Below are 21,827 nucleotides of genomic sequence, written 5' to 3' on the forward strand. Positions count from 1 at the left end.
GTCTTGTATTTTATTATAGTATAATATTTCCAAATAATTTCTAATTATCTTCTGTATTTCTGTAGTTTTTCTTGTGATATTGCTTTTTTCATCATGTATGCTGGTAATTTGAGTTCTCTCTCTCCTTCTTTTCATTAGCATGAATAAGAGTCTGTCAATTTTATTTATTTTTTCAAAGAAAATTTTTAGTTTTGTCTGTTTTTTTCAAGTGTTTCTTTTGTTTTGATTTCATTGATTTCAACTCCAAAATTTAATTATTTCTTGCCTTCTACTGCTTTTGCTGCTGATTTGTTCTTCTTTTTCTAGGGCCTTGAGATGTAGTGGGAGGTCACTTATTTGTTGACTTTTTTCAATATGTTATGTCTGTATTCTCTTTTACCTCTAAGAATTTTTAAATCTCTTCCTTGATGTCTTCTGTAACCCATGTTCATTCAGTAGCATATTGTTCATTCTTCATGTGATGTGGAATTTTTTTATTTTTTGTTGATTTCCAATTTCATTCCATTATGATCTGATAAAATGCATGGTAGTGTCTCTACTCCTTTGTATTTGCTAAGAGTTGCCCTGTGGCATAACATATGGTCTATTTTTGAGAAGGATCCATGTGCTGCTGAGAAGAAAGTGTATCCACTTGGTGCTGGTTTTATATATTTCAGTTAAGTCTAAGTTATCAATTGTGTTATTGAGTTCTATAGATTTTTTTATTCAACGTTTGTTTGGAAGATCTGTCCAATGGTGAGAGGTGTGTTAAAGTCACCCAACATTATTTGGTTGTGGTCAATTTGACTCTTGAACTTGAGAAAAGTTTGTTTCATGAACATAGCCACACCATTGTTTGGGGCATATATATTTATGATTGTTATGTCTTGTTGGTGTGTGGTTTCCTTGGGCAGTATGAAATGTCCATCTTTATCCCTTTTAATTAACTTTGGCTTGAAGTCTACTTTATTTGATATGAATATGGAGACCCTGCTTGATTCTGCAGTAGATGTGAGTGGTATGATTTTTCCCAACCTTTCACCTTCAGTCTGAGTATGTCTTTTCCTATCAAATGAGTCTCCTCTAGGCAGAATATTGTTGAATTTTTAAAAATCCAACCTGCTAGCCTATGTCTTTTAATTGGTGAGTTTAATTCATTAACATTTAGGGTTTCTATTGAGACATGGTTTGTATTTCCAGCCATATATATATAATAAATATATATATATATATTTGTTATTTAACTTGACTTGGTTTTCATCTTTGATTAGTTTTTCTTTTAGTGTACTACCTCCCTCTGTTGGTTATCTTTATTGTTTTACATTTCCTCTTCATGAAATATTTTGCCAAAGATGTTTGTTGTGCCAGTTTTCTAGCTATAAATTATTTTAACTTTTGTTTATAGTGGAAAGTTTTTATTTCATCTTGAAATCTGAAGCTTAGTTTTGGTGGATACAAGATTATTGGCTGAAACCCATTATCTTTCAGAGTTTGAAATGTGTTGTTCCAGGATCTTCTAGCTTTTAGGGTCTGTGTTGAAAAATCTGCTGTTATCCTAATTTGTTTACCCCTATATATAACCTGATTCCTTCTCTTGTGGCTTTTAAAATTCTCTCCTTATTCTGTATCTTGGGCATTTTTATTATGATGTGTCTTGATGTAGATCCATTGTGCTTTTGCACATTTGGCATCCTGTAGGTTTCTTCAATTTGAATTTCCACTTCATTCTTCATGTCTGGAAGGTTTTCTGATACTATTTAATTGAACAGATTTCTCATTCCTCTATGCCTTTCTCTATCCCAATAACTCATAAATTTGGTCTTTTTATGCTATCTCATATTTCTTGGATGTTCTGCTCGTGGTTTCTTATCATTTTCGCTATACTAAGTTCTTTTCAAGATTATATACTTTGTCTTCATTGTCTGATGTCCTATCTTCTAAGTTGTCTACTCTGCTGGTGATGCTTTCATTTATGTTTTTAATTTGGTTTATTATTTCTTTTATTTCAAGGATTTCTGTTTGTTTGTTTTTTATAACCTCTATCTCCCTGTAGAGGTGATCTTTTGCTTCTTGGATTTGTTTATGTACCTCATTGTCAAAGTGATCTTTCACTATCTGTATTGTTTTCTGATGTATTGTTTGGGATTCCAAAACATCTCATTCATGTAAATCCTGAAATCTTTCTCTGTCATTTTTTCTGCTATTTCTGTTAATTCTTCTCATGTGTGTTGTCTTGAATTGTTTGTGGTACTTTCTTCCCTTTTTCTTTTCATGGTGCTTGTGGTTTTTTCCCACTCTGTGGGATTGGTGTGTTATTGTTTTTACCCTATAGATTTGTAGTGCTCTTGTATACAGTCAAGATCCTATTTTGTGTGTGTGTGTGTGTGTGTATGTGGGGAAGGAGAATGTTGACAGTCCCCAAAACCAACAATACATCACCTGTGAGTAAATAATTATTATTAGGACATTTATAGTTAGTCTCAATGTCTAGAAATGTTGGATTCAATTATTATTTAAAATATAATCAGTAGTTTCATAAAAGTTGTACCATTTCTGGTGGCAGATAGAGAACTGGGGGTCAGATGTATTATGTTATGTTAAGGAGGAAAGATGTGAGGGTATGTGGTTAATATAACATAGGAAATTTGGAGGAGAACTCTAATAAAGTTGGTTAGTACCAAGGGAATAGACAGGAGGTCATGTAGGGCACACAAGTACATGGGAGGACAGTAGAATGCATAAAAACAAACACATATATGTATTTAAAAAATTACTTGAAGTAAAAATAGTAAAAATTAGGAGTTTGAAAGAGGAAGAGAGGGAGGAAGAAAAATAAAAAGGAAATAAAGAAAGAGAAAAAAGAGAGAGAGAAAATGGGGGGGCTTATGCAATTTCTCTATATTATATTATTCTGGTGTCTCATTTCTTAAAATTCTATTATATGCAAATTTCTTGCTTTCACATATGTTGGGGTTGTGAGGGCCAGAGGAAGAAGGGTAGAGGAGAATGGAAGGGGATAAAGTGGAAGAGAAGAAAACAAACAAACAAAATACCACACAAAAAAACAAACAACAACAACAAAAATACTCTTACAGTCCCATTTTCTTCTTTTCTCTTCCAGTAGGTGGAGTTGTGTATTCCAAGCTTGAGTCTCTGCCCTCAGGGTGGTGTAAGTAACCAATGTGAGAAGACTAGAGCTCTCCCTCTCTTGTCTGGAGCTTCCCTAATGTTGGTCACTCTGAATTGCTCTGGGTTTTTAGACCCCTTCCCTCGGTTGCTTATCAGGTCTCAGCTGCAGGACCTCTGACCCCTGGATTGCACCAGATGGGTAATGCCCTTGTTGCACTGCACTCCTGTTCAACTGAGAGTTGTTTTTGTGCTGGATAGTCACTGTACCTGGTTATCACAATTGGGGCAAGGGGGAGTTAGAAACCAGGTACCTGTTCAGTCAAAGATCCACGCTGATAGCCACACTCACCAAAAGATGGCAAGAAAGATTTTCCAAGATGGAGTCCATCTGTTTTCCCATCAGGGTGTCTGGTGATGTGGGGGGGGGGGAGGGGAGCTGGGATGTCTTTGTACTGTGGTTAGAATGTGGTATGGTGACCTGTGAGGGAGCAGAGCCTAGTCTGGAGTTCTGCTGCTCTGCCCAGGTGCTGATTTGGTGTTTTTGCTCCACTGCTTAAGAGTCCTGTGGGTGCTTAAACTGTGAGCTTTGAGAGGGAAGTCTGGATTCTTACCAAACACAGAGGCTCTGAGTTCTGCTGGTGATCGCAGCCCTGGTGGATTCTGGGAAAATCTGCTGTATAGGGTCCTGTCACACACTCTGAGATGTTGTATTTCGTCAAGGTGAGACCCCATGGAGAAGCTGCCTGATAGTTTTCTCAGATTCATGCACAGAGCAGCCAGAAATGGTATCTCCTCTACTCTGCCATCTTGGATCCGCCACTTGGGGCTAGTTTTTAATGTCATAGTTTAGGTATGAGATGTCCCCTAAAAGTACATATTTGAGACAATGTAAGAATTTTCAGAGTGAAATAATCAGATTGTGAGAGTTGTAACTTATTCAGTGATTTAATCATTCATGGATGAACTGGGCAGTTAACTGTAGGTCGACAGGCTATAGCTAAAGGCCATGCTCATGAGATTTGTGTTTCACCCCTGGTGAGCATAACTTTATCTCTGCTTTTTTATTTCATGTCCTGAGTTGATTTCCTCTGCCATGCCTTCCTCCCTTGGGTCCAGAGCTATGGAATCAGATGACCACTGAAGGAAACTTCTTAAAATACAAAACCTAAATAAACTTTCTTCCTTTACATTGTTCTTGTCAGTTTTTCTGGTCACAACAATAAAAGTGTACAAAAATTGTCACCTTTGTGTAAACTGCCTCTCTTTTATGACATCATAATTATTTTGTTCAGCTCCTGGTTAAGTGTCAATGGAGACACATGGTGTCAGAAATGATTTTTCTAGAAGCAATGTATTAGCTGAGACTTAAAGAATGGTGTTTCCAGCTAAAGGGAAATAAAGGATGGGAGTATAAAAGGCTACAGTAGCAAGAGGGGAAGGAAACTATTAAAGGGGGTCTGTATTTGGCTAAAGATACAGGGATGAGGGGTAATGCCAGAGGAAAAGGCAGCTAGGTATTTTGTTTGGAATATACAGATACTAGAATCCACCAGATTTGTCAACACTAAGGAGAATCTCTGTGGTAGAATCACTTACCATGAAAAATACCTGGTTTTTATTTCAACAACAGAAATGAAAAAAAAAAATTCAAGAGGAAATAATATAAAAAAAACAAGGAAATACATCAGTAGTACACGTAAGTAACTTTGAATTTGCCATTCATAACCACTGCTTTAAAAAATAATTTTTGGTTCTCTACAAAATATAATACTGAATTTAAAGTGATGGGAAAACTGAATTATATATAATATCATTGACAGGGCTACCTGGCTGCCAAGAAAGAGCTGGCTTATTGGTCTTCCATGAAGTTACAGCAGAGGGGTGCAATTGTAGAGTGGCAGACTGGGTGGGTCAGAGCACCAGGGTGAGCACAGCTTATGGCTACATGGATCACTTCATGCAGGTGTGCAGATGGAGGTGCTGTGAGCCAAAGCATGCCAAGAAATCAGGTGGTGGCCATCTTTTGGCACAGCCTGGATGCCTGTTGCAGAACCCTGTTTCATGTGGTGCTGTATCCCAGAATCTGCAAGTATGAACCATTCAATTACCTCAACCTCCTGCTTCCTGACTTGTGATGAGAAAATGGAGGTGGGATAAAAAGGAATGAAAGTTGGACTCGAAGTTGACCAATCGTGTTAGCACTTTTCCAAAACTTTATTAGCATAAGTTTGTACTAGTAGCCTTCTTACTTTCTTGAAACACTGATTAGCATAATTTTGGACCAACAGCAGTGACCCCAGTGCTATATAAAGCCATAGACCAGCATACTTAGATGAAGATTTTGCTATCAGGACCCTCTCACATTGCAAGAGTTCTGCTCCTGTCACTATTCTTCAATAAATCCTATTCTTTCACTCATCCATCCTGGTCTGTGGGTTTTATTCTTCAAATTCACAGGTCAAGAACTGAGCAATAAGAAAAAACTGATGGTGAGCTGCTGGGCTCTTCTGCAACACAGAAGGGTCTTGCCCACCATTAAGAGTTGCAACACTTCTTAGCTGCAGAAGACTGCAACTTACACAGACTCCACCTGAAAGCAGAGCAGAGAAATTCCAGTCTAACCAGCCACCAGAAAAGCATGGAATTGAGTTTCACCTGAAAACTTTGGTTTCAATATGTTGTCTGATTTTTTTACAACAATCTTGATTACATTATTTATTAAGGGAACTACATATGGTATTACAGAAAGTAAAACATATATTCAATGCAATTACTCACAAGAATGGTTGTCATACTAGAAGTAAAATTATTTTTTTCAGAGATGTGTTATTCATGTTTTCCAGTCTTGACTTGAGCACCTGGGCTCCAGCAACATTTTTGTCTTAATCTCTAAGATACTGGGATTATACTTGTGCTCAGCTGTCCAGATCTCCACTAAAGATATTAAAACATTGCAAAAAACTTACAACCTAATAATAAAGTGAATCTTTGAAATGAGTCATAATTCCAATTGGGGAAACTAAACATAAAAATTACTGAGACAAAGATTATAGTTTAAAAACATATTGCTTATAAATTTCTTTTTGTTAAAAGATGGATGCTAACATAGTCATTGCTTTTTCTCTGTGTATGTGTTTAATCTTCCAAATTTTGGGGAAAAAAGATTAGTTATAGGAACCTGTATTGAAAATTTTACCTCATTTAAGTATCCTTGCACCATTCATCTCTCCAGCTTTCACTTCAGTGGTAGTCTGTATGGCTTTGGAAAGAAGTTGTTAAATATGAATATACACAACATGCAGTTAATAATTCAATAAAAGTAACAAGTGCACTTAACCTCCCAGTAAGCATGTATCTCATGATACTAAAAATAAAAGGGATATAATCAGAATGTATGGGACAAAACCAAACATACATTCCTGCTGAATTAGTATGAAGCTGAATCACTGTGCTTAATTTGACAATTATTACTTTATTTTTTGCTCCTTTGTGGTTTGTACAGTCACACAATTGAAATGTACTGAAGAACACTAAAAATATAGGTTTCATAAAATATTCAGGTAAGTTTCCAAAAGTGAAATTTTGGCTCCAATGACCACAAATAAGACAGGAGCCCCACATGGTGGCATACACCTGTAATCTCAGCAGCACAAGAGGCAGAGGCAGGAGGATTGTGAGTTTCAAGCCAGCCTCAGCCACTTAGCAAGGCTCAAAGCAACTCAGTACAACCTATCTCTAACTAGAATACAAAAGAGGGCTGGGGATGAGGCTCAGTGGGTAAGCATATGATGGTACCAAATAATGATGATGATGATGATGATGATGATGATGATGATGATTTAATGTATTACAAAAACAAAAATTATCATGCTTAAGGAACAACTTGGGTATTCAAAACTCCTTAAAATATTCTGATTAGAAAATGAGTACTTTGGTATATCTTATTAGTCTTTCAAGAATTTTCATGAAATGACTATCTCATCAAAATATTAGTTCTCTGGGCTGGGGTTGTAGCTTAGTGGTTGAGCACTTGCCTTGCATGCATGAGGCACTGGGTTCGATCCTTAGCAAGCACCACATAAAATAAATAAATAAAACAAAGATTTTGTGTCCATCTACAAGTAAAAAAAAAAATTTAAAGAAAACATTAGATCTTTCAAAGATGAGGACGTGGCTTCCTAAAAAATACTGTATTCCCAGCATGCCCAAGACCATGAGTTCAATCCTCAGAACTAACACCCCCACAAAAATTATCTATCTTTTGAACACTTAATACCAATTTGAACACTTAATACCAATGCAACAAGCATGTCCCCTTCCTGGTAATTATTAAAAGAAAAATTGACTAGCTGGCAAAATAGCCCAACTGTCCCCTTTCCCTATGCTTCCAATAATATCTTAATGAGTAATAGGTTTTCCTTTGGTTTGAATAAAAACATAATGAAGCCACCTAAAATGCAATCTCTAAAATCTTCCTTTCCTTCCTAATTTTCTATCCTTCTACCTTAAAAAAACCAACCCCTAGATATGTGGTCTTTATGCTTTGCATCCTGCTTTTTTCATCTGGTTTAATCTCAATAAGTACTTACATATAATTCAGCAATATTGTCTTAGAACTGCAATTTTTTTTATCTCCAATATTTTTGTGCTTCAACCTTGTCAAGCGACATGGTCTGAATAAAAGCAGGACTTATGCTTTGTTTTGATTGGCATAGTCCTGAACTATAATCAATGGCTCCTCCTCACTGAGATTTCCCTAAGGGGAAATCATTCCCTTGTCATCCAGTTTCATAAAACAAACACCACAAGAGATAAAGGGAGAAACAGACCCCAATAAAGTTAGTACAGGTAACTTCAGTACAACAGATGAATCAGTAACTAGCAAGAGAGTTAAATTACACTATAGATCAAATGGACTTAACAGATGGCTATATAGAATATTCCATGTGTTTTAGTCACCCTTTCCACTGCTGTGAGTAAAAGAAAACTTTTGGAAGGGGAAAAGTTTATTTGGGGGCCTTATAGTTTCAGACATCCCAGTCCATAAATAGCCAGCTCCATTCCTTGGCCAAGGTGAGGCAGAATATTGTGGTGAAAGAATGTAGCAGTGGGAAGCAGCTCAAGACCATCACACCAGGAAGCAGAGAGAGCGCTCCATTCATGAAGAATAAAATATATACACCCAAAGGCACACTGCCAGTGACCAGCTTCCCCCATCAAACCCTACCAGCCAACAGTCACCACTCAGTGAATCCCTATCAGGGCACTAATTTACTGATTGGTTAAGGCTCTCATAACCCAATCATTTCACTTCTAAACCTTCTTGCATTGTCTCACACATGAGCTTTTGGGGGACCCCTCACATCTAAACTATAATACCATGCACAAACTCCAGTATACACACTCTTTTTATCAGCGTATGGAACTTAGAAAAAGATATAGTATAAAAAGTTAAATTATCCGATTAGAAAAGCAAATCTTAAAAAAAAGTGATCAAATCATTTCTTGCATCAGGTTGAACCATAATAGAATAAAACTGAAAACAGTAAGAAAAAAAATAGAAACTGTAAAATATATGAAATTGAATGATATACTTTTAAACAAAGAGAAAGTCTTTGTTTAAAAGGCAGATTATGACTATGAGTGCCTTAATTTTTAAAAAATTAGAGATTTTTATGTCTGTAATCCTAGCAGCTCAAGAGGCTGAGGCAGGAGAATCGAGAGTTCCAATCCAGCCTCAGCAACTTAGTGAAGCACTAAGGAACTCAGCAAGACCCTGTCTCTAAATAAAATTTAAAAAGGGCTGGGGATGTGGCTCAGTGGTTAAGTGCCCCTGGGTTCAATTCCTGGCATCAAACAAAAAATAAATAATATAAATAAATAAATAGCCTAATGATACATTTCAAGATCTTAGAAAATCAAGAAGAAATCAACACTTAAATTAGTAAACATAAGGAAACAATAAAGATCAGAATTCATTAAATGACTAAAAAACAATGCAAAGGATCAATGAGAAAAAAAAGTTAGCTATTTGAAAAGGTAAATAAGACTGACAAATCATCAGTCAAATTTACAAAAAGAAAGAGAATACCTAAATTTATGAAACTATATCCAAATAAAGCATGCAGCAACAGATAACCACTGAAATGCAGTTGATCATTAGAAATTATTTTGAAATATTATATTTCAATAAGTTGGAAAATATAAAAGAAATGAACAAATTTTTAGACATGAGACCCACCAAAATAGAATTGAGAGGCTTTAATAAAACCCCCCAAAATAAATATTAAGCAGTTTGAGAATATGTTAACCCCGCCCCCCCACACAATAGTATTGGATATATTTACTGATGAATTTTTAAAGACATTTAAACTAGAATTAACATTATTGCTTTTCAAAATATTCTATATAATAAAAATGGAAGGAACATTTTCAAACTCATTCAATAAAGCCAGTATTACCTTGTCACAAAAACCTGATAAGAACACACATACACACACATCAAAACAATACACTAGGCTAATATGTTCAGTGAGCATAGATGTAAAAATCTATAATAAAATAGTTACAAATTGCATCTAACAACACATTGTAAATCAATTTAGTTTTATACAAGGAATACAAGGATGGTTCAACATAAGGAGATCTAAATGTAATAAAACACATAAACAAAATCATGGATTAAAAAAATCACAGCTGCATCTCAATAGGTGCAGAAAGTGCTTTTGGTATAATTTAACATTTGTTCATGGTAAGAGAACCAAGCTAATTAGGTGTAGATGGATCTTATCTTAATAAAATAAGGACTATATGTAACAAAGCCCTAGTGATCATCATACAATGCAGGGGAAATTTGAGCAAATTTTCTTTAAAATCAGGAAAAACAGAGGATAGCCACAATCACTAACTAATATGATACTTTAAATTTTAGATACAGCAATCAGGAAAGAGAATGAAATATATGGAATACAAATAGGAAAGGAAAAAGTTAAATTATAATTTTTCAGAGTATATAATTTTATACTTGAAAGACCCTACAGACTTCACCAAATGACTATTAGAACAAATTCAGCAAAGTAACAGGAAACAAAATTCAACTTAGTAAAATCAGTAGTTTTTTCAAACTGACTAATTATAACTTTAAATAACTTAATAACTGAAAGAGCGTTTTTCTAAATTACAACATATTGAAGACATCAGGTAAGTGATTAGGAACTTTGACGATTTTAAAGCATGAAATTTGTGGGCTGGGTTTGTGGATAATTGATAGAGCACTTGCCTTGCATGTGTGAGGCACTGGGCTCAATCCTAGGCACCACACATAAATAAATGAATAAAATAAAAGATCCTTCAACAACTAAAATAAATAAATTAATAAATAAAGTTTGCACTCGGAGGATACTGATACCTCATGTATATAGCCAGTCAATCCATAATAAGGGCCTTTGGTCTACAAACATTTGGACAGATGAAATTTCCAAAAGTTCTTTAAGTTCCCTATTTCTGAAACTATTCTACATGTATTCTATTTTTTTCAACATTTTTGCAGTCAATTCTTATAACTGTAGCTATTGGTAAATGATAAATCCAGGCACTGTACTTAATTAAGCATTTTACATATACCAATTAACTTTTTTTAAAGAGAGAGAGAGAAAGAGAGAGAGAGAGAAAGAGAAAGAGAAAGAGAGAGAGAGAGAGAGAGAGAGAGAGAGAGAATTTTTTAATATTTATTTTTTTAGTTTTCGGCGGACACAACATCTTTGTTTGTATGTGGTACTGAGGATTGAACCCGGGCTGCACGCTTGCCAGGCTAGTGCGCTACCGCTTCAGCCACATCCCCAGCACACAATTAACTTTTTATAACAATCTGAAACAAGGAATGATATAAATGTAAGCAAGTATCCAAAAGAGCATGGTGACCTGTTCATACACAGGTTTGAACTCTGTGGGTTGTCACATAGAAGAGCTATCAACTACTGGAAGTCAAGACTAAATAAAATATAGCAAAGAAAAAGGCAGAAAGTAGCAAACCTCTATCCATAACTCACTCTGGATGTAAATGTTCTCAACTTCCCAATTAAAAGACACGTATTGGTAGAATGAAAAACAAGATCCAACTGATGTTGTTTGTGAGAAACTCATCTCATATGCAAAGCCACTGTGTTAGTCAGCTTTTTTGCTGCTCTGACTAAATGACCTGACTAGCACAACTGTAGAAGAGGAAGAGTTTATTGAAGGGCTTACAGTTTTGGAAATTTTAGACCATAGAAGGCCAGATCCATTCCTTGGGGATTGAGGCAAGGCTGAATATCATGGTGGGAGAATGTTTTGAAGGGAAGCTCAAGTTATGATTAGGAAGCAGAAAGAGTCCACTTGCTGCATGCCAATATATACCCAAAGCAACTCCCCAATTTCCATGTCCTCCACCCTACCAGTTTTCAGTTACCACACAGTTAATCCCAATCAGGGGATTAAATCATGGATTGTGTTAAGACTCAATCACTTCTCTTGTCTTCTAAACCTTCTTGCACTGTATCACATATGAGCTTGTGGGAGACACCTCATATTCGAACCATGACAGACACTCATAGACTGAATGTAAACTACTAGAAAATTCCAAAAAGAAGGAGTAGCTATTCTCATCTGTCAAAGCAGATTAGAAGCAAAAATCACAAAAGACAATGAATGCTTTACATACTAGTAAAATTTCAATTCAACAAGAAAATATAACAATAGAAAGTATGTATACCCCAAATGATAGTGAACCCAATTATATTAAAACAATGCTTCTTTAAATCAGCATACTATAGTAAAGCAGCCACATCAATATTTATAGCAACTCAATTCACAATAGCTCAACTATGATATGAACCTAAATAGACGAATGTATAAAGAAATTTGGAGGATATCATGCTAAGCAAAGAAAGGCAATCCTAAAAAACCAAAGGCTGAATGTTCCCTCTGATAAGTGAATGTTGATCCTTAATGGGGGGTGGGAAGGTGCATGGGAAAAATGGAAGAATTTTGGGCAAATGGGAGGAAGGGAAGGTGAGGGGGCATGGGGATATGATATGGACATCATCACCCTAGGTACATGTATGACTGCACCTATGGTGCAATGCTACATCACGTACAACCAGAGAAATGAAAAGTCATGCTGCAATTGTGTACAATTAATTAAAATACATTCTGTTGTCATATATACCTAAATAAATAAAAAAACAATGCTTCTTAACATTAAATATCATAATAACACTAGGGAATTTCAAAACATCCTTGTCACCCATAGACAGGACATATAAGGGTAAAAAATAGACATTTCGACCTAAATAATAGTATAATTGGAATATACCTAATAACTACAGAATATTTCACCACAAAATAGCTGAATTCACTATCTTCCCAGCAGTGCATGGAACCTTTTTCAAAATAAACCATATTCTACATCACAATGTAATTCATTGCAAATATATAAAAAAACTCATATAATACTATGCATTCTATCAGATCATAATGAAATGAAACTAGAAGTCAATAGCAAGAAAAATAAGAGAGATCACATAAACAGAACAAAATACTCTTTTAAAAGTTGAGTAGATTATAAAAGAAAAGAAAGAATAAACAAAGAAATATTTAGAAACAAATCAGAACAGAAATACAACATATCAAAATCTCTGGGACATCGTGAAGTTGGCTTTGAAAAAATTCATAGTACTGAGTGCTTTCACTAACAAAATAGAAAGTTTCCAAATAAATAATCTAATGTTCCAACTTTCAAGGTCTTAGAAAAGGAAGAACAAACTAATTCCCAAATAAGTAGCATATAGGAAATAATCAAGATTAGACTAAAATTAATTGAGAATGAAAACTACATAGGATCAATGAGACAAAGTCAGCTTTTTCAAAAGATAAATAAGGTCAATAAACCATTAGGCAAACTGACAAAAGAAGAGACAAATCAATAAATTTGTGGATGAAAAATGAGATAGCATTAACAATATTTCTGAAACTCAGAGGATTATTAGGAACTATTTTTAAAGTTTGTACTGTAATAAACTGGAAGATCTAGAAACCTTGACAAATTTCTAGACATATATGTCCTGCCAAAATTACACCAGGAAGACATCAGAACCCTAAACAGATCAATATAAAGTAATGAAATGGAAACAGTAATGAATAGCCTTCCAACAAAGAAATATCCAGGACCAGATAGAATCCTGCCTGAGTTCTAACAGAACTTTAGTGAAGAACTAACACCAATCTTTGTCAACCTCTTCTACAAAACTTAAAGGAAGGGAATGCTCTCAAATATCTATGGAGCTAGTATAATCCTGACATATTCAGGAAAGAAGCTACAGAACAATATCCCTGATGAACATACATGTAAAAACCCTTAAAGAAATATTAGCAAACGACATTCAAAAACACATCAAAAAGTTAACATACCATGAAAAAGTTGCTTTTATCCCAGGAATGTAAGGTTGGTTCAACATAGGCAAATCAAAAAATTTAATTCATAAATAGAATGAAGGATGAAAATCATATGAATATCTCAACAGATGCAGAAAAGGCTTTGATAAAAATTTAGCACCTGCTCATATTAAAAATGTTAGAGAAACTAGGCATAGAGAAAACTTACTACAACATTATAAAGGTTATATATCACAAAACCAAAGCCAACATTATACTGTAGAAAAAAAATGGAAAGCATTTTCTCTAAAATCAGGATCAAAGAAAAGATGTCTAATTTTATCAATCCTATTCTATATACTTTTTGAAACTAAGGCAGAAAATCAGGCAAGATAAGGACATTATAGGGCTATTAACAGGAAAAGAAGAATTCAAATTATCTTTTTGCTATTGACATCATTCTATATCTAGAACCGCCGCCCCCCACCCCCCGCAAAAAAAAAAAAAAACCTCCACTAAAGGACTACTAGAGCTGATAAGGAATTCAGCAAAGCCCAGCTGGTAACAAGATCAACAATCATTAATCAACAGCTTTCCTGTACATGAAACATAATTCTGCTAAGAAAGAAATCATGAAAACTATCCCATTAAAATTCAAACAAAAATTAAATGCCTGGGAATTGTTTTATTTAGCTTTTCTCACTGTGACACAAAGTGACCTGAACAATGTAGAGAAGGGAAAAAGTATTTGGAGCTCATGGTTTCAGAAGTCACAGTCCATACACAGCTGACTCCACAGCTCTGGGCCCAAGGTGAGGCAGAACATCATGGCAGAAAGACTTGGTAAAGGAATGCAGTTCAGAACGTGGCCACCCACAAGGAAGCCGTGAAGAGTTCCACTCAACAGGGTGTACCCAAGTGACCTACCTTCTCCAAGCATACCCTACATGACTATGATTACCACCTAACTAACCCATGTTAATGAGCATGGAAAATGGTACAAATATGTTGAAAAATAATTTGGCAGTATCTTATTAAGGGCATATAAAGGGACATGTGAAGACTTTTACAGGATTTCTTAACTATCTGGATTATGGTGATTCAACATGTGTTTAATATATAGGTCAAAACTTGTCAAGTTGCACATTTTTATATGTGCAGTTTACCTTATGTCAATAATGCCTCATTAAATCTTTTGAAAACAAAAAGCTGTATTGTAAGAAGAAACACCTTAGTGATTGGGATCCAGACACAGGAGAAAGCTAGAGGCTTGAGGTCTTTCATCTTATAGAAAAGAGAAGTAATACTTGGGTTTTAAGGAAGGGGTAAGCAATATCAGAACTGAATTTTTAAAAAGTATATGACTTGGTTGCAGAGAAGAACATAGATTCAGGAAGTGTGTAACAGGGAAAGGAGATCTAAGGTTACTACAGAATTCAAGGAGAGATAATGGTAAGCTGATCTGATCATCCTTCAGGCCCAAGGGAGCAACAGAGCCAACAAAAGGAGTGGGGTGCCATTCACAAAGAAAAGTGCAGTGGGGATGATCCAGGGGTGTACATGAGAGTGTATCACACTTCTCATTATATTTTAATGCAAAGCACCTTTCTGAAATGAATAATACTCTAATACATCAGTGTTCAATGATTAAGTGCTAAGTAACGTGTGCATCTATTACTATAGTATACATCATTATGTAAAGGTCCTACCTTCATATGACCTGCTTGGTTTTCCAACATATGCCCAAATATCCTTATAATTAGGGCACGTCACTTGAAAAGCTGTTGAGGCTATTACAGTTGGCTGTGATTCATCAAGTTCTTCTATAATGTTTATTTCTTTTTTGACCTATAAAACAAAATCCAATATCAAAATGTACCCCAAATACATATAACATATACTCAATACATACAGGTGACAATTATCTACCACACGTAGTATTTCAAAGAACTGATTTCTGTCAAAAGAAAACCTTTATCAATGGTTATTTAATCTTAATCATTTTCAAAGTCTGTACATAACAAAAAATTTTTCTATTCTTTCACTTTGACTTTTACAATATATTTTTAATTTATATTTTTGTATTGTATCACTTTGACTTTCATAATGCACTTTATCAATAAAATATTATCTTGTGTAACAATACCTTGCTCTTTTCATTAGATGTTTTCTCTGTGTGCCTAAAAGAGAAAAAGAAAGAATGAAACACATAATATTCTTTCAGACAAACACCAAATATGTAAAATGCAATAAGACTATTATTTTTATGCATAAATTCTCTATATTTTTAATTTACTTCTTATACCCATAAATTTTATGATCACTTTCCACAATGGGGATTCAAGTGTAAACAAAAAGAACAGCATTAATAAATCAAGAGCACTACTAGTAATAGTCTCAAAACAAATAATTAAATTTAGATCACACCTTATGACAGTAAAACAAAATGAATAATAGCACAGGCCTTATTTGATAGAAATGTGATAGTGTTTTGTTACTGTCATTTTCAAAAAAATAAAACTCATACAACTTACTAAACCCCATTTGTAAAAGATGACTTAAATCCTTGTAGGAGGGGAACCCTGTTGCATTAATTATAGATTCTTGCTTCAAGACATACAGTGAAATGACTGTACATAATTTTAAGCAATGTACATATGCCAAACTTGGTATAATTCTCATTCTCCCGACAATCCTCTGAAGTAGATAACATTAGGTATTTTATAAAAAAAGAAACTAGTCAAAGAAAGGCCAAATAACTTCCCCAAATCCATGCATCTGATTAGTGGCAAATTATGAAAGAAATGTTCCTCATCAAGTGTTTGAAAGAAATATAATAAAAGACCAATCTATATTATCACTCTGTATCTGGATATAATTGTAAATAATAATTTCTGTATTTTGCCATTATTTAAAATATAAAATGACTATATACCTTGGCAGTTTTGGAAATCTAGTTTCAATAAATTAAAGGTTTATTTTTTTCCTCATCAAATTCATCATTGTGCATCATTCATCTAGTCAATGATTTACTCAAGCATGCGACTAAGAGAGCACATAATGCATATTCAATTGTATTGTTGGAACCAGCAAACAAGGTTCTGATACTTTAAAACTTCATAATCCAAAAAAAAAATCTGAATTCTTTGGTCAATATTTTACTTTCTTATTGTACACAAACACAACACACAGATTCTACGTACTTACTATTTTGATACCCTTGATATTTTAGAGTATTCTAAAAAAAATCATAGCGATGCCTGATGATACTGTCAAGGCAGAAGACATGATTACACTGTCTTGAATATGACCTCATATTTGGATGTTTTCTACTACATAATTTTTTAAAAATCTATCGATGATAGTTGAAATTTGGGGTCATCATTTGCATGTTCAATTACATTAGGATATCCAATATCTGAACCAAATCTCAATGAATAACCACCCTTACTATTGAATATGTACAAGTAAATAGAAATTCTAAGGACCATTAGAATTTACAATTCTATAACTGAATTGTATAGATAATTCATAGACATTTGTAAGACAATTTACTATAAATCTTCAATGGAACCCTATGAAGCTTTCTACTATTAGATATGCAAACTCAGTTAAATGAATAATCCTGTCCTCTAATGAATCATTTCTAAGGGCATATAAAATACACTGAAATCTTGTAAATTTTTTTAACTCTCTAATTTGACTTCTTCTTTAGTCTTTGTTTACTTTTCCATTTTTCCTAGAAAAATTCTCTAAGGAGTTTCTTACAATTATCATTTGAAGTCCGGGTTTCATGGTGACAATGTATTTAAACTATTCCATGTTAAAGTCACTTGTTTTCATCTTTGTCAAACTGTCAGCAGCATTGATATTACTGAGCATTCCCTTCTTCTGTCCTAAACTACATTATTCTCTCTTCTTTACACAAAAAGTACTAACTGACTGAGAGCATGATGAGAAGCTGAACCCAGTAAGCTCACCCAGGCCCTCTGGGCTCCTCAGACAACAAGCCAGAGGATGAGCTGGGGGACCATTGGGACAAGTCTTGGTCTCTGCCTGACAGACACTTGGAGATCTCACTATGACTGCCCACTGACTCAACCAGGATGTGAGGGACCAAGCAACTGCCTTACCCACGCCTGGATGACCTGATGGTGGAAGCACTCACCCTGGCTCAATCCTATCTGTCCTAGCCAAAGCCACTGCAGAGGATGTGGAGCCTTTGGGGGGCAGTGGGCTTGGTGTGGTGAGAAGAATGGCATATCTGGTACATATTAGGAAGATTTTTTACATGAAGTCCAAGAGAAAAGGGACCACTAGAATGCTGTGAGCAGAGAAATAACAATCTAACTTGTTCTAACTAGTCCACTGTGATAAGAATCAATGGAAAGAGAATTTACAAAGAGACAAGGAGACCCATTAGCTGACTATTTAGAGAAACAAATAAACAGACCAGGCTGCAGGGTTACAAAATGTGGGAGGAAACCCAGGGGGATGTGTAACAACCTGAAAGTCAGGTGAAAAAAGTGTGCTAGAGGAGGTTTCTAAGGGGTCCAATACTGCTAATAGGGTAAGTAAGGTTGTATGGAAGAAATTGTTTCTTGATATATGCAAGTGAAAATTGGAGGGGAAATTGGGAAAAACAATTTTGGAGGAAAGGCTGGGTGAAAATATTAAAGTTCAAACACAAATGGAGGTCTGGGGATGTAGCACCATGGTAGCGGGCTCGCCTAGTATGCTCAAAGTCCTGGGCTCTATTCCAGGAATTATAGTGAACAAATAATATACCAAAAAAAATAAACAAAGGGAAAAGGAATATAGCTCAGTGAGTACAGATACTTCGTTCTATAACCTCCTAGCTAAGGGGCATAGTTGGCTATTAACTATTTAATTTAACTGCATTTTTCAATCCTCACATAATAATTTCATAGTATATTTGTGACACATTGATTTTTTCAATTGTATGTGAAACCAAAACACATTAACTTATTAAATCATTAGTTCATAAAACTATAAACTAAACTAAAATAACCCTTAAAATATATTATATATTATAATTTAAATATAAACTGATTACCATTTGCTCATATAGATAAAAAATCACCACAGAAAAAGACAAAATATTTCAAGGGCACTAATTCTTGCTTAAAGCAAATCTTCTATTTCTAGGATATTTTGTAGTATGCAAATACAAAGTTATTATATATATTAATAAACATATTTAATATACAGTAATAAAATATAATAGTAATAAAAGATAGCGAAATGTAATGTATAAACTCAAACATTTTAAGTTGTACATTATGTCACTGTTGAAAAATATGATGGGATACATGCTCCAATATATTATCTTTAAAAAAGATAATGGCATAGATGCAATTGACCTTTACAAGAAAGATTCATTTCATTAGCTAATCTTGAATTTAGCAAAAAGTCAACAAATTATTGCCTGTGGGCCAAATTCATCATTTTGCATATTTTTCTAAAGAAAGCTCTATTGTTTTGTTTTTATTTTTGTGGTGCTGCAGATAGAACCCAGAGTCAAGGGCAAGCTGAACAAATACTTTCCATAAGCATATTTCCATCCTTTTATCAAACAAAGTTTTAGTGAAATGTACTTCATACCCATCCAATAGTGACTATAACGTGTTTCAGACTACAATCCTAAAGACACTCTTGTCCACAAAGACTAAAATATTTACTGTTTGCAGAAAAAATTTGCCAACTCCTATTTTAGTATATTGAAGATTTGATGGAAGTTTTAATAGATTTTACCCAATATAATAAAGTATTGACGAAACATTGACCCCCATGTGATGACCAGAGCGTGTAGTAGAAGCCATATTTTGTCAGAACAGGGTAAGTTGGAATACAGATAGACCACAGTTAGACATCTATTCTGTGCCAAGAAGTGGTAAACAGAAAAGATATAAATGTAAAAGATGTCAGTGGTAATATTTTCCAGTAACAATACAAAGTAAGGAAACAGAAGATGAAAGAATAGGGTCATGTTCTTAAGAGAGTTATCAGGAAAGGCTTCACTGCTAAGGCAGTTATTTGGGATGGGTAAGGAATGATTACATTCCAATAGAATTTAAAGATAGAACCAATTAAAAAAAATTGCATGTAGCATGCATGATAACAAAAGAATCAAGATACTAGACTCTCTCTAGTGTAAGACAACTGGAGCAACACCCTCGGGCAGCCTACCTATGGGGTATCTTCAAAGATTTCCCAAAGGGCCTATGAAGTGACAACAATGAGCTGTCCTTTATGACTATCTTGGGCAGGTCTGGTTGAATTGCCCTGGAGTCTCTACCTTTATAGAGACCTCTCTGCTAATTAATCTGGAAGTTTGGCTTGAACAACAAGAAAAATGAACTTGTAACTTACTGAAATGGAAAGAAAAAAACATGAAAGAGCAGCTTTAATGGTGGTTATTGAACGGAAAAGGGAACCAGAATTCAATTTGGAACATATTAATTTGAAATGCCTTTTAAATTCCAAGTGGAGATATCAAGTAGGCCATTTGGCCTGAGTCTGTAACTGGATGGTGGGTGGCATATCCAGTAACATGTGTATGAGAAAAGTAGATGAGAACTGAGCCCTGGAACATTCCAACAAGTGAGAAAGATGAGAAGGAATTGTCAAAAGAAAACAGGTGTGGTTTTTCAGAGAAGCTGGTCAGATCAAATGTGTTAAATGATGCCATTAGGTCAAGTAAAAGGGAGACTTAAGTTATCCATTGAATGTGACAACATGGAGGTCAGATAAGAGCTTTAAGAGCAGAGTGGCAACTATTTGTTCTAGTTGGTTCAAGAAGAATGAGGGGAAAGGAATTGAACAGCAGGTATTGTTGCTAATAAATGGGAACAAGAAATGGTTGAATAGCTGACAGGGATTACAGAATCAAATCAAGGATGGTGGTTTTGGTAGGTGGTTATTTATCAGAATTATTCAGAATGACACATATGGCCAAATAAAGAGGGAAATTATGTTGAAAGAACATTCAAATAATGTCTTTTAAAAAATGAGAAAGTCCAAGAGCAGAGGATTGGCCTTAGTAACAAGTAAGGACACTTGATTCATGGTAAGAAAAGGATTGGCTAGTATATGGGTACAAGTTCAGAAAGACTAGTAGACGAATAATTTACTGACCTCTGATACTTTCTACTATCTCAGTTAAATAAGAGGTTAGGCTATTGGCTGAAAAGGGAAAGTAGACGTGGGAAGTTTCTTGTTTTTTTTTAAAGAAACATATTCAGCTACTTGAGAATAAGTGAAGAAACTGGTTGGATTTTTCCAGGAAGAAGGTCAAGGAAAGAGCTCCAGGGGAATTGGGGGTGAATGCTGAGGAATCGTAGCCAGGTGAGGAAGTAAGAATACATGAAGGGCTGAAGGATCAGGTAAAGGCATTAATAGATTGGAAGTATAATGGATTGGAAGTCTTGGTGTGATTGATCAACTCTTATAATCAAAATACTAAATAGAATGAGCTAGAAAATTAAAACATAGTTTGCATTTGAAATAATGTATGAGGTACTATTATACCTGTGGGTACCTGGAAAGAATGAATGAAAGAAGACCTCAAGGCCAGGGTATTAGATTTACCATCTGTGTAGATGTGGAAACTCCAGAAAAATGTAAAGGGGAAAATGATCCAGAAACAGTCAGTCAGAAGTTATATGTGGAGGAGAGAACTAAAGATCAATTTAAAAACAGGGACAGGTAAAGCTTAGTATGATGGCATGAACTTCAAAGAAACCAGAGGTTTTAGTAGAAGAGAAGGATACTAGTTTGGCAGTGCTGACAGGGAACAGGAACAATGCCTTACCTCCAGATTAGTAGTGATTTGATTTGATCTTTGGATTTCAGTTAAAGGCAAACAGTGGAGGGAAAGTTAACTGAAACTGTGAAAGATAGGATTTTTCAGAAACCACAATGGAAGGATTATAAAATGGTTGAGGAGTAGGTAACACAACATCAAATTCAGGGACTTACCAAGTGAATATGGATGGGTCTTCATGATCAAGAATGAGCCCTAGGGAAATAGAGTATAATGGGAATAGTGATCACAGTGTCTTTGATTATAGAAATGACACTGATTTGGAGAAAAGGGAAGGCAACTTAGAACTAAGGAGGAGCATAAAGAACTCACTGGGTTCCCTCTTCAGTCAAGCAAATTATGATATTGAGGCCAGGCCAGGGGAAGTCTCTAGGAGCTGCAGCAGCTCCATCAATGTGCTTTACTGGAATAGTTCCTCAAAGAAGAAAAGGTGTTTGTAGGAAGGAAATAGAAAGAAGGAAGT

At 34.9% G+C, this 21,827-nt stretch overlaps 1 protein-coding gene across 14 annotated transcripts in view; it reads right to left on the bottom strand.

Moving 5' to 3' along the window:
• Nucleotides 1–21,827, bottom strand: part of LOC110597363 (serpin B6-like) — a 312,873-nt gene that overhangs the window by 253,851 nt on the left and 37,195 nt on the right. For all 14 annotated transcript variants that reach the window (XM_078020459.1, XM_078020455.1, XM_078020452.1 and 11 more), the window contains exons 3-4: nucleotides 15,665–15,698; nucleotides 15,228–15,366 (exon numbers count right to left, since the gene is read on the bottom strand). The gene's annotated coding sequence lies outside the window, so the exon portion shown is untranslated. The remainder of the gene's footprint in view (nucleotides 1–15,227; nucleotides 15,367–15,664; nucleotides 15,699–21,827) is intronic.

Source organism: Ictidomys tridecemlineatus, chromosome 8 (genome assembly GCF_052094955.1).
Source record: "Ictidomys tridecemlineatus isolate mIctTri1 chromosome 8, mIctTri1.hap1, whole genome shotgun sequence".
NCBI classification, from domain to species: Eukaryota; Metazoa; Chordata; class Mammalia; order Rodentia; family Sciuridae; genus Ictidomys; species Ictidomys tridecemlineatus.